This window comes from Aquarana catesbeiana, linkage group LG02 (genome assembly GCF_042186555.1).
Source record: "Aquarana catesbeiana isolate 2022-GZ linkage group LG02, ASM4218655v1, whole genome shotgun sequence".
NCBI lineage: Eukaryota > Metazoa > Chordata > Amphibia > Anura > Ranidae > Aquarana > Aquarana catesbeiana.
The window spans coordinates 300709899-300722395 of NC_133325.1; the positions used below are offsets into that span (position 1 = coordinate 300709899).

Consider the following 12497-nt stretch of genomic DNA (forward strand, 5'->3'; position numbering starts at 1 on the left):
TCAATCGTCTTTTATCATATCAATATCCAATGTCTCCCACTTCTCCTGTGCTCTGTGAAACCTAGGGTTAGAGTCTGTCACTAAGGCTGCGTAGTAGGTGGAAACTAATTTAGAAGGTTCTGGTTGCCTAAGTAGTCTTTCCAGTGGAGGCAGATCAGTAATATCATCTAGGGTACCAAATTGAGTATGTATGGCATGTCTAAGTTGATAATAATAAAATAAATGAGATTTTGGTAGATCAAAGTCTGTACTCAACTGAGAGAAAGTTTTAAAGCCCTGCGTAGTATATAAGTGACATAGATATTTAACTCCCTTTGAATACCAGCGATTGGCATCTGGAAAAGAGTATAATTCTTGCAGATTGGGATTAAACCACAAGGGGTTATTAGGGGATTTCAACCAAGAATGTTTCGATATTTTTGTGGTAATGTATTTAAACAGTGAAATGGAGATTGAGAGTAGAGAGGTTCCAGGACGGTCTGGGACCTGGCCCCTAATATTATATTATGTAAGGTTTCATGGGAGGATGCGATAGCCCCCTCTGTGGCTGTACAGGCATTAGCTGGATCCGGGTTTATCCAGTCATGTATATGCACCAGTTGAGATGCCATGTAGTAAAGGAAAAAGTTAGGGAACGCCAGACCTGCCAGATGAGCTGGCAATCTCAAGGTCTCCAGTGCCACTTTGGGGGATCCGCCCCTCCACAGGAAAGAAGTACACAACATATCTATACGTTTGAAAGTAGCTTTGGATATTTTACATGGGGAGTTAGAGAGAATATAGAGCAGTCTAGGTAAATAAATCATTTTAAGTATATTGGCCCTCCCCATGAGGTCTAACGGTAAATCCATCCATTGTTTAGTTTGTTCCTGGAGGCGGGTCAGCAAAGGGTCAAGATTATTAGTAGCATATAAAGATAAGGGAACCTGAACCAACACCCCAAGATATCTAAAAGAAGACACCACCTGAAGCTTAGAGTTCGGGTGTACCCGAGGGGGGTCATTCACATCCAAAGGGAAAAGACTGGACTTATCCCAGTTAACTCGGAATCCAGAGTAGTCCCCAAAGGTGTTGACCTCCTCCGGCAAAGCCCCCAGAGACTCATCAGCATCTGCCAGGTATACCAGTGTATCATCTGCGTAAAGAGAAATGCGCTCCTCTATATTTGCAATTGGGAGGCCTTTAATTATAGGGGAGGAGCGAATGCGAACTGCAAGTGGCTCCATAGCCAGGGCAAACAACAGGGGTGACAATGGGCACCCCTGTCGAGTGCCCCTAGTAATTGGGAAGGAATCAGTAATAAATGAATTAACCCTTATCCTAGCCGTTGGGGAGGTGTACAGAATTTTTATCCATTCTATCACTCGGGGACCAAAACCATACTTCTGCAACACCTGAAAAAGGTACGGCCATTCCACACTATCAAATGCTTTACAGGTGTCTAAGGACACGATGACGCGTGTAGGAGGGCAGTCATGTGGATATTGCAAGTTATGGAACAGTCTGCGTATGTTCATTCTGGTAGACCTGCCAGGGATAAATCCACCCTGGTCGCTGTTAACCAAGGATGTGACCACAGTATTTAAACGATTTGCTAATATTTTGGCCAGAATCTTAACGTCTACGTTTATAAGCGAAATTGGACGATACGATTCACAGTGAAGTGGGTCCTTTCGGGGCTTCAGCAGAAGAACTATCAAAGCTTCCCGCATTGATGGAGGAAGGATCCCAGCCTCTAGTACTTTGTTATAGGTTCGGAGAAGGAAGGGGGATAGGAGGTCCTTGAACTTAGCATACCATTCAGTCGGGAAACCATCAGGTCCAGGGGTTTTATGTGCAGGCATTTGGGAGATAGCTGCTGCAATCTCTCTACCGTGATAGGCTCCTCCAACATGTCCCGTCCCTCATCTGACAGGGAGGGAAGGGATATGTCAGCCAGATAGTCAGACAACTGGGAATCATCATAGTCAACCCTGGAAGTGTACAATTTTCTGTAAAAGTTTAGAAAGGAGTCTAGGATGTCTCTTGGGTTGTCACTGATCGTACCTTGAGTAGTCAGGATTTGTGGTATAGAAATGGGGGTATGGTCAGGTTTGGTCAAATATGCCAAGAGACGTCCTGCCTTATTACCATATTCAAACGACTTTTGTGAGACATATAACATGCGTTTTTGTGTGAGATCTAGCAAACGAATTTCATATTCCCTACGGCACTGTAACCATGTCTCCCTAGTTTCAGAGACAGGGTTAGAGGTGTAAGCAGATTCCACACTTATCATAGCATTTTCTAATTCCTCAGTGCGCATCTTATTATTTTTACGTAAAATACCTGTAATAGACATAAAGGTACCTCTTAACGTGGACTTAAATGCATCCCACTCCGTGGGGGGGTCTACTTTGTTTAAATTTTGCTTCCAGTAATTAGAAATGCTCATCCTGCACTCACCCTGTACTATCTCGTCTTCCAGCCAGTATGAGTTCAGGCGCCACAAAGCAGGTCCCGAACCTGGAAGGATGAGAAGGGACACAGACAAGGGGGCATGATCGGAAACCCCCCTGGGCAAGTATGAGACGGCGGAGACAACCGGAAGGGTCTCCGTCGACGCAAAAGCCATATCTAGCCTAGACATAGTATGGAAGGAATCCGAATGGCAGGAAAATTGACGTTCATCCGGATGTTTCCATCGCCACACCTCGGTCAGACCATGAACCTGAGCCCAGTCTACAAATGAGGGAAAAGATCTACCTCCCCCACCCAGGCGATCCACCGTTGGGTCTAGGACTGCATTAAAATCCCCTATATAAAGTAGAGGGCCCGAAGGCCTATTCAGTAATTGCAGAGATAATTTAGAGAGTACTTCTACTGAGAATGGAGGGGGAACATAGATGTTCACCAATGTAAAGATTATAGTAGAAATTCGTAATATAAGAACAATATACCTCCCCTCTGGGTCTGTTTTAACGCTAATCAACTCAGCTGAAAGGGATTTAGCCAGGAGTATAGATACACCTCTTGAGTAGTTAGTGTGGGTGGCATGATATAGCTTAGATAGCCAGGGGCGTTTTAGAGCCCTTATCTTAGAACCTGTCAGGTGAGTCTCCTGGAGGCAAATAATGTGAGGGTGATATTTTTTTAACACAGATAAAACCAAGGATCTTTTCTGAGGTGCATTCAGGCCTCTAGTGTTCCATGAGACTATCCTGAGGGGTTGTGCCATAATAAAACATGAAGTAATAAAGATGCATAAGTAAACCTCTGAATTGATATCAATATGAGTAGATAGGCCGTGCCACCTGAAGCACACACAAGCACATGACAAAAAAGTGCGTGGGTCTGCCGATAAGGTAACATGGACCAGGAAAATTTTCCCTTCTTTGCCTTAGAAAAAAACATTAGACATATAACTGACCACAGAGGTATTAATAAATCCCTATATGCAATGACCCAGTATGCCTTTGATGACTTTCCATTAGCAAACGGTATAGGTGTGTTAGAAAGAGCATAAAAAGTAAAAAAGGAAGGAAAAAACAAAAAACAAAAAACCTGAAAAAAAACCCCAACCACCTTTTTCTTTAAACCTTTGTGCCCCCCACCCCGCTCAGCCATCCCAAACATAGCAAGCTTTGGATCCCTAAACTAGAAGTCCTTCCTAACTAGCAACTGCGGAAGTCAAAAAAAAAACTGTACTGTGGCCTCGCCACAAGCTGGTAGGGGGGGTAACGTGGGGTCCGGTGGGGCTCCCAACTATTGACCGAGGAGAGAGGGAAGAGAAAAAAAAACTTTTGTTCCTTCCCCTCTAGTAGACATGTCCTGTTGAAGGATAGATGAGCTGAAAAATTCTCTTCTTCTCTTTTCCCCCTTTCCTTCTCTCCCTTCTTTGATCGGATGATTGTTCTGGTATGATTGTTCCGGTACGCAAGTTACCATACGATGTAAATCGTAGCAGTGCAGGTTGGATTGTAAAGTAGAAGATCAGGAACAACAAAAAAAAAAAAAAGGGGGGGGGGAGAAACAAAAAAAAAAAAAAACCCCCCCAAAAACATTACAATGGAGAGACATGCAGACTGTTGACGCTGTAGCTTGCATAGGAGGGTGTAGATCTTTCCTTGCAGGTTAAGAGTGCCCTCAGTCTCTTCTGCTTCTATGTGCTGCACCATATTGATCGTGCAGCCATTTCATGGCCTCCTTGGGGTTGGTATAGAAAAGAGCCCTACCATCATTGATAATGCGCAATTTAGCAGGGAAAAGCATGGCGTAGGAGAGGCCTTCTGTGCGCAGTCTAGACTTCACTGCTGAGAAGGAGATCCGCTGGCGCTGAACTTCAGCAGAAAAGTCCGGATAAACAGAAATATTATTGCCATTAAATGTAAGCGGGCCTTTTTTAACGTGCCAGGCGTAGGATGGCCACTTTATCTTGAAAGTTGAGGATACGTGCTATGATGGAGCGTGGTGGGGCTCCCACTGGAGGTGGACGAGGAGGAGTGCGATGTGCGCGCTCTATAACATGTGAGAATGAGGGCGCGTCTTTACCAAAAATGTCCCGCAGCCATGAATAAAGAAACTTTTCAGGATGGGAACCTTCCGCGCGTTCTGGAAATCCCACAAATCTGAGATTGTTCCTGCAAGAGCGATTTTCCAAATCGTCGATTTTAGCGCGTAGTGCCGCCATCTCACTTGTAGTATCACGTATAGTAACAGACATGGGATGTACAGTATCTTCTAATGTACTAATCCGTTCCTCAGCATCCCCTGTGCGGTCTCTGAGATTCTGGACATCTTGTTTCAATAGTGAAAAGTCCATACGGATAGAAGCTATTTGAGTGGAGAGGGAGGCCTTGCAATCCTGAATAGCCAGCATAATAGTAGATAGTGTAGGCTCAGCAGGGGGAGAATCCACAGTCTGACTAAATTCAGCAGACTGCTGTGATTCTAGTATCTGCAGGGGTTCTGTAGGTGTGTGGAATATAGCAGGAATTGATGCACTCACCCCTGTTACAGAGTCCTGGATGGCTGAGGAGGAGGGCTGCAGCGTGTCTGAGTGCCCTGCATGTGTCTCGGCGCCATTTTGCCTCCGGAACCGCGCCAGTTGTTCCGCTGTATGTGAGGGCCGCGGCGGCCCGTATTTCACCATGTCAGCCAGTCTGGTGGGTGCCCACAGCCGTGGGGAACAGAATGATGCCTTCCACGAGGATCTAGGACCAAGGATAGTTATAGGATGGTCGTTGAGAGCCGGAGCTGTGTGTCTATGCGACTGCTCTCTTCACCATCCGGCCACGCCCCCCCCTGGTAACTTGTTTAGGGCAATTAAGCATTGCATCTGCTTTACAGCCTAAGGCTATGTTTCCACTAGTGCGACTTTTCATGCGACTTGGGACTGAAAAGTCGCATGACAAGTCGTACTCCATGCTTTCCAATGAGTACCATTCATATCTGTGCGACTTCAGAGTAGTCCCTGCACTACTTTGTCCCACTTTGATGCGACTTCAGGTCCATAAACACAGGCATTGCTTCAAGTCGCGGTAAAAAGTAATGGCAAAATCGCGCAACTTTGGGGACGCAATAGTAGAAACATAGACTAAATCTGAAGAACAGAGGGCCAGTCTCAGCTTGAGCTCAGGTTCACACTAATGCGGGTTAGACATTATGCGAGTTCAGCTGAACTCGCACGATTTCAAACCAGCAATGCAGTCCAACTTCCGGGGTGATTTGACATACATCTGTGGGTTCATGCACAGATGTCTATTCAAATCGTCCCCGAAGTGGTCAAAAGTATTACAGGAACTACTTTTGGGAATCGGTGCGGAGCCACAAAGTTGGTACCGCACCGATTTGGATGGTGCCATTTTCGGCAATAGCCGCCGATTTGGCATGCGATTTGACAGGTCAAATCGCATGCCAAATCAGCCCACTATGAACGTGGGCTGAAGGTCCTTTCTGAATTACACATTTCCAAGTTGACTGGCACCTAATCAATCCCACCACAAAGAGTACTAATAACTTACAGTTAAAATGTTTTCACATATTTCCTAGCAAAACACTGTGCAGCAGGAACCATATACTTTCTAGCAATCAATAAAAAGACAAATTGGGTGGAGCAGGGAAACTGAATGAGAGCCCCTTAGGCAACACAACCTCTCCCCCAGGCACACTCCCTGAACAGGGGTGGTGGCAACTGAGCTCTGCTTGAACTCAACATTAATAATGCCAACAAATCAGGCTCATATCAGGAAGAAAAAGGAGAAGCTTAAAATCAAGAAAGAAAGAAATGGTTTTCTATAAATTTCAATACCTTTAAATGGAGGTATTTACACATGAATGTATGAACCTGTATTTAATTTGTCGGTTCTTTTTTCTTGAAAAAAAAAACGTGCATGCCACTATCGCTGTGTTATCCATACTGCCTAAGTGGCACATGGGTGCTTGTGAGCATTTTCTTTCTCTAGCTCCATGCTCAAGTTTAAAAAAATAATTTAAAAAAAATTGCTGCATTACATAATTATTTTCATTATACTACCTTCAGCTCTTAGTAAAGACTTAGGAGACCTCTGAATGACAATTCAGCTGATTTAGCTGTAGGGTGGGGCACAGATATGCTTGTGTAATTCCTTGGTTTAGCCACTAGATGTCCTTTATCTGGTAATGAAAAGTGGTGTAAGTTTAGCTTCTTCATATACTGTAGCATTAATACTGCAACTTCAGTGCTATTTTAGCATACGATTTGCAAACACAGTAAGTTATTTTGCAACTAAAATTGTTGCCTCTCAATGGCAAATGTGATCTTCATCACTTATTAGATTGGCGCATTGGTGATACAATACACTTGGTTTATCTCAATAATTGATTCTGGTAAGGCATTAGCACTACAATATGAAATCAGCGATTAGGTGCATTTAGCTTTTCTGATTGCACAGTGTAAATGGCACTGAAGAATTTTTACATACATTTAGAAATGTTCACTAAATGCATTTGAATGCAGTGCCAGTGTGAATGAGGCATTAAAGCGGTACTAAACCACTGGGGTTTTTTTCTGGAACCTGCAAGGTAAAGTCATAATGTGCTAGCATGTATCGCATACTAACACATTATGTGAAACTTACCTTAGAACAAAGCACTTCCAGCGGTGAGCTGTCACCACTGACAAGGCTTCCATCTTCACCTGTCTTCTTTCAGGGTTCGAGGACTCCAGCTGTTTGACTGGCCAGAGCCGCAATGACGTCACTCCCGCCCTTGCGCGCGGGAGCCGCCGTTTGCGCCACAGGGCTCTGAAGGAACAGACCGGATGGCCAATCCTTCAGAGCGCATGCGCCGGTGACATAACCGGCTGCATCACCAGTAAATATCTCTAAAACAGTGCACGTTTAGGAGATATTTACTGTACCTATAGGTAAGCCTTATTCTAGGCTTACCTATAGGTACAAATTATGCATGTGAGTTTACTCCCACTTTAACCTCTTTCTGCCACTGTAACTCATATCACCAACAGCTCTCAATCTCTGTGACTGGAAGCAAATATGAGCTCAGACTTGTTAAGACACCTATACACGCCCCTTGCATAAATGCCTCCACCGCTTAGGCTCGATTCACACCTATGCATGTTGCTTTTGAGCGTTTTTGGAGGTTTTTTTTTCATGCTTGCCACATTTTTGAGCAGCCTTTTTGCGGCGTTTTTGCCGCGTTTGTGCCGCGATTTGCGTTTTGCGTTTTTTTTTTTTTTTTTTTTTTACAGTCTAAAAAAAAAATTAAAAAAAAATAAAAAAAAAAAAATGGCAAAAACGCATCAAAAACGCATCAAAAACGGTGCAAAAACGGTGCACTTGCGTTTTTGATGCTTGTCCATTGAAATCCATTACATGCAAAACGCTGCTTTTTGCATGAAAAAAAGTCCCCGACCCTTTCCAAAAATGCAGAGAAACAAAAAGGCATTGATGTGAACATGTTCCATAGGAACCCATGTTAAAAAATTCCCGTGCATTTCTGCAAAATGCAAAATGCATCAAAAAACGCGCTAGTGTGAATGGAGCCTTAGGCCTCATGCACACTGGGGATTTTTACAGCTGCTGTTTTGGTTGTCAGATGTTTTTTTAACTGCCTCTAAACTCCCATGCATGTTATCCTATGTGTTCACGCGCACATAAGCATTTTTGGCAGGAGAGCTTAGTGGCAGAAAAAAAAAAACTCTCTGCCAGTGCGTTCTGGAGCAGCAGGATTTTGGCAGAAAAAAATCCTGACAGCTCCTATACTCTGCTAAATACTGGTGTCCAGCGTTTAGCAGAGTTTCCTTCTTTTTTTTTTTTAAGCCACTGCCAGCGTCCTTAACAACCACTGATTAGCTGGTTGTTAAGGAGTGGGCTGGGAAGCAGGCCGTCGCATCCTTAACAACGTATACATCATCATCTGTCAGCGGAGTTCCCTGCTGATAGCTGAATATTAAAAAACATACAAAACATACAAAAACGGCAGATCTATACAATCCTTAGGTCTGTTATGGATTTTGAGGGGAGCCCCCATGCCAAAATGAAAAAGAAAAAACACAAACCTGGCCAGTGGTTGTGGGGGTCTGCGGGTGGGATGCGTATCGGAATCTGGAAGCTCTATTTAACAAGGGGGCTCCCGGATCAAACCGCCCCCTCCATGTGAATGAGTATGGGGCACATAGTACCCCTACTCATTCACCAAAAAAGTATAAAAAGTAAATAAAGATACAACACAAGCTTTTGACAAATCTTTTATGTAAAAATTTTAAAAAGTCCCCCCCCCACTGTAAATCCATTGTCAGTCACTATGCCCGCTGCTGCCGCCGACCCGTAAAAAGAAAGTAAAAAACCCTCTTGTCCTGATGAAGGCACCGCCATCTGACAGCTCTTAAATAACTAAGGAGCGGGCCACCTGGTGATGGCGCCGGGTGGCACTGCCCTCTTGTGACGTCACGACGCTTAGTTTTTGGGTCGGTAGTGGCGACGGGCGTCGTGATCGATAATGGCCTACAGTGGGGACATTTTTTTACTTTTCAAATATTTTATTGGCAATTTCACATACAACTGCTACATTAAGTTCCATGCATAGTTTCTTACAATTAGATGATCGTGTACATAGAAATAATGTCGGAAAACAATGTATTAAGGAAAACTGAGTTTTTAGATAGCAGATATATTTCCAAATCATACAGTTTGCTGGAACTAAACACGTAAATGTATGAAAGATTAAAGGGGACTACAATCCCATTTTTAACACTATAAATTTGGGCCTTTCCCCAACACAAGTGATGGGGGGCCCCAAAAGTAATACATGTAACAGAGTATATTACCTATTTTTGGATTTGGAGGGTAAAGTGAAATCAAGGGGTGGAATAAAGAGAAGGGGTAGAAAGAAGGGGATGTAGGCGAGAGAGTTGTGGGTTGGAGTGGAAGGGGGAGGAGAGGTGCCGGCCGGCCCGCGTGGGTAAAGGAATCATATTAGAGTCTGGGGATGGTGCTCATGCCCACTTAAAGCGATATTAGATCTTCAGCTATGTCCGTTGGTAGAAAGTGTTCAACCCAGGGTCGCCATACTCGGTTATGTTGGGTGGCTTTATCGAGAATTTTTGCTTCTATTTTGTCATGTATCATTGCTAGGGTCACCCTATTCTTTGTTTCAACTATGTTAAGAGTGGGTGTTTTCAAAGCCTTAGCTATCGTCTGTTTGGCTGCGGTGAATAAATGTAGGAGAAGTCTGAGTTGTGATCTGGTGTAGTCTTGTGGGAAAAGGTTGAGGAGGGCTATTGTGGGGTTAGGGGATAAGGTAATTTGGTGAAGAGTGGTAGCCATCTGAAATATTATTGCCCAGAAGCGCTGTGCTTGAGGGCACGTCCACCATATATGTAGGTGCGTGCCCCTGTCTCCACAGCCTCTGAAACAGTTCGGGGAGGATTCAGGTAAAAATTTAACGATTCTAGCCGGGACAAGGTACCAGCGCATTAGCACTTTATAGTTCGCTTCTGAGGCAACAACATTCTGGGATGAATTTTTTGTATTGGACCATATGGTCGACCAGTCTTCTGGTTCGAGGGTAATATCGAGGTCTCTCAACCATCTCTGTGCATATGTGGGTAGATCTGGAGGTGGTGATGTAAGATGGGAGTATAGACGGGAGATAATACCTGGGGCATGCGGGTCCGACTCGCACATATGCTCAAACTCGGTTAGAGTATCCAGTCCAGAGTTAGATTTTATAGTTGATTGCACGAAGTGTTTAATTTGAAGGTAGCGGAAACATTCTCTGTGAGGGAGTTGCGCTTGTTCCTGGATAGATGGGAAAGGTTTCACAGAGTCTCCACTAACAAGATCACAGATGCGAGTCAAACCCGCCTGAGCCCAGGCGTGGAATGAAGTTGGTTCTGTGTAGGCTGGGGGGAATTGAGGGTGACCTAAATAGGATAGAAGTGGGGAGTGTGGGGAGATTAGTTTGAAGGGAGTTTTTAGTCTATCCCAAAGTTTAAGTGTGTGAAGTGTAATTGGGTTAGTCAAGGTTCCTCTTGTTGATGTGGGGAGCCACAGTATGTTGCCTATATTAATCGGATGTAGATCGATGGCTTCGAGGGCAACCCAAAGTGGGGTCTCTGTTTTGGCGTGGTATAGGATGGACTGAGCTAGACGGGCTGCGTGATAGTAGTGTGAGAAGTTGGGAATGCCCAAGCCGCCGTGGAGCTTGTTACGGAGAAGAATGGGTCTCGCCACTCTGGGTCTAGTTGGCCCCCATATATATTTGAAAACTTTATTTTGTATGATCCTATGGTAATAAGGAGGGACTGTGATAGGGAGCACTCTGTATAAGTATAACAGTTTTGGTAATAGGGACATTTTCACGGCTGCTATGCGTCCTAACCAGGAGACGCATAGTGGTAGCCAGGTATTAAGTATGGAAGATATTTGTGAGAGCATTGGGAGGTAGTTGGATTGGAACAGGTTGGAGGGATCCTTAGTTAGCCTAATCCCTAGATATGGTATCGAAGTGGAAGACCAGTGGAAGGGATAATTGCTTCGTAGTGTTTCAAGATCAACTTGTGGCAGGGACACATTGAGGGCCTTCGATTTGGATTGGTTGACCTCCAGTCCAGATATGCTGGAGAATTTATCTAAGGTGTTCATGAGGTTTGGTAAAGTGGTATGGGGAGAAATAATAAACATAAGTGCGTCGTCGGCAAAGAGACATATTTTATGGGAGGTGGATGCTATTTCTAGGCCCCGGATGTCAGGATTAGATCTAATCAGGGCTGCTAGGGGTTCGATAGTGAGTGCAAAGAGCAGGGGAGATAAGGGGCAGCCCTGTCTAGTCCCCCGTGCTATTGGAAAAGGGTCCGACCGGAATCCGGAATAGTGCACATACGCCTGTGGGTGGGTATAGAGGGCTTTTATCCAGTTTATGAAATTGGGGCCGAAGCCCCAGCGTTGGAGGATAAAGAATAGATAGGGCCAAGAGACCGTGTCAAAGGCTTTTCGTATATCTAAGTGGGGACATTTTTTTAATAAAGAAATTTCCAAAAATTCAATTTTTATTTACTTTTTACACTTTTTTAGTGAATGAGCATATTCATTTACATGGGGGGGGGGCAGAATCTGGGGACCCCTTGTTAAAGCGGGCTTCCAGATTCTGATAAGCCCCCACCCGCAGACCCCCAAAAACACCAGCCAGGGTTGTGGGGCAGAGGCCCTTGTCCTTATGAACACCTAAGCTTATTCCTGATTAGGAGTCATTGGGACCACCAAACACAGCAATGATGTAATTGGTTTTGGATGGCAGCGAGAAGGGGATACATTTGAATTTGAGTATATGTAATGTGTGTGGCCCCCTGAATTTGGGTGTGACACACATTACATATCCTCCCTTTATTCTCCCCATTACCTCAGGTTTACCGACTTCCAAAAGTTGCCAGTTATGCACAGAAAATAAACAATTGGGGTGCCTGGTGAGGATAAATGACCATTCTAGGAAAAGTCGAGCTTTGCATAAGTATCTGACATTAGATGTGCACTATACTAATTGTAAACTGTAAGCAGACCTCTCTTGTATTTCTCATACAATAATAAACAGTGCTGGACCACAAGGAGATGTTTGTTTATGTCACATTCCGATTTCTTACACAGAAGCTGAAAAAGGAGGGAAGCCTAGCAGAGCGAGAGACAAGTCCAGAGCGGGGAAGGTGATTGGATGAAAAGGTGTCATATGACTAAGCCTAAAAACCAGGAAGTGTATGCAGTGCAGACAGGGAGCTGAGGAATAATAAAGACGGTCATAGAGGAGCAGGTATTGTATATTATAAGGAGGGGAGACTACTATGTGTTCTATCACAAGAAGGGAGGCCTGAGACTCAATATACGAGTTACACGGCGAGCAAACACTAGAGTATAATAGAAAGTCAATGGGACTGCAGAGAGGCGACTGCATACAATAGCTAGTGCTGTGAGTGCCTCAGCTTTCAGGTATCCTAGAGATGGCTGCTTATTTCTACACTCCTACCATTG

The 12497-nt window shown here is 44.4% G+C and overlaps 1 protein-coding gene across 4 annotated transcripts in view; it reads left to right on the plus strand.

Moving 5' to 3' along the window:
• The first annotated feature begins 12150 nt into the window (after window positions 1–12150).
• LOC141127797 (serine/threonine-protein phosphatase 2A regulatory subunit B'' subunit beta-like) overlaps window positions 12151–12497 on the plus strand; it is a 117200-nt gene continuing 116853 nt past the window's right edge. For all 4 annotated transcript variants that reach the window (XM_073614577.1, XM_073614578.1, XM_073614579.1 and 1 more), the window contains exon 1: window positions 12151–12279. The gene's annotated coding sequence lies outside the window, so the exon portion shown is untranslated. The remainder of the gene's footprint in view (window positions 12280–12497) is intronic.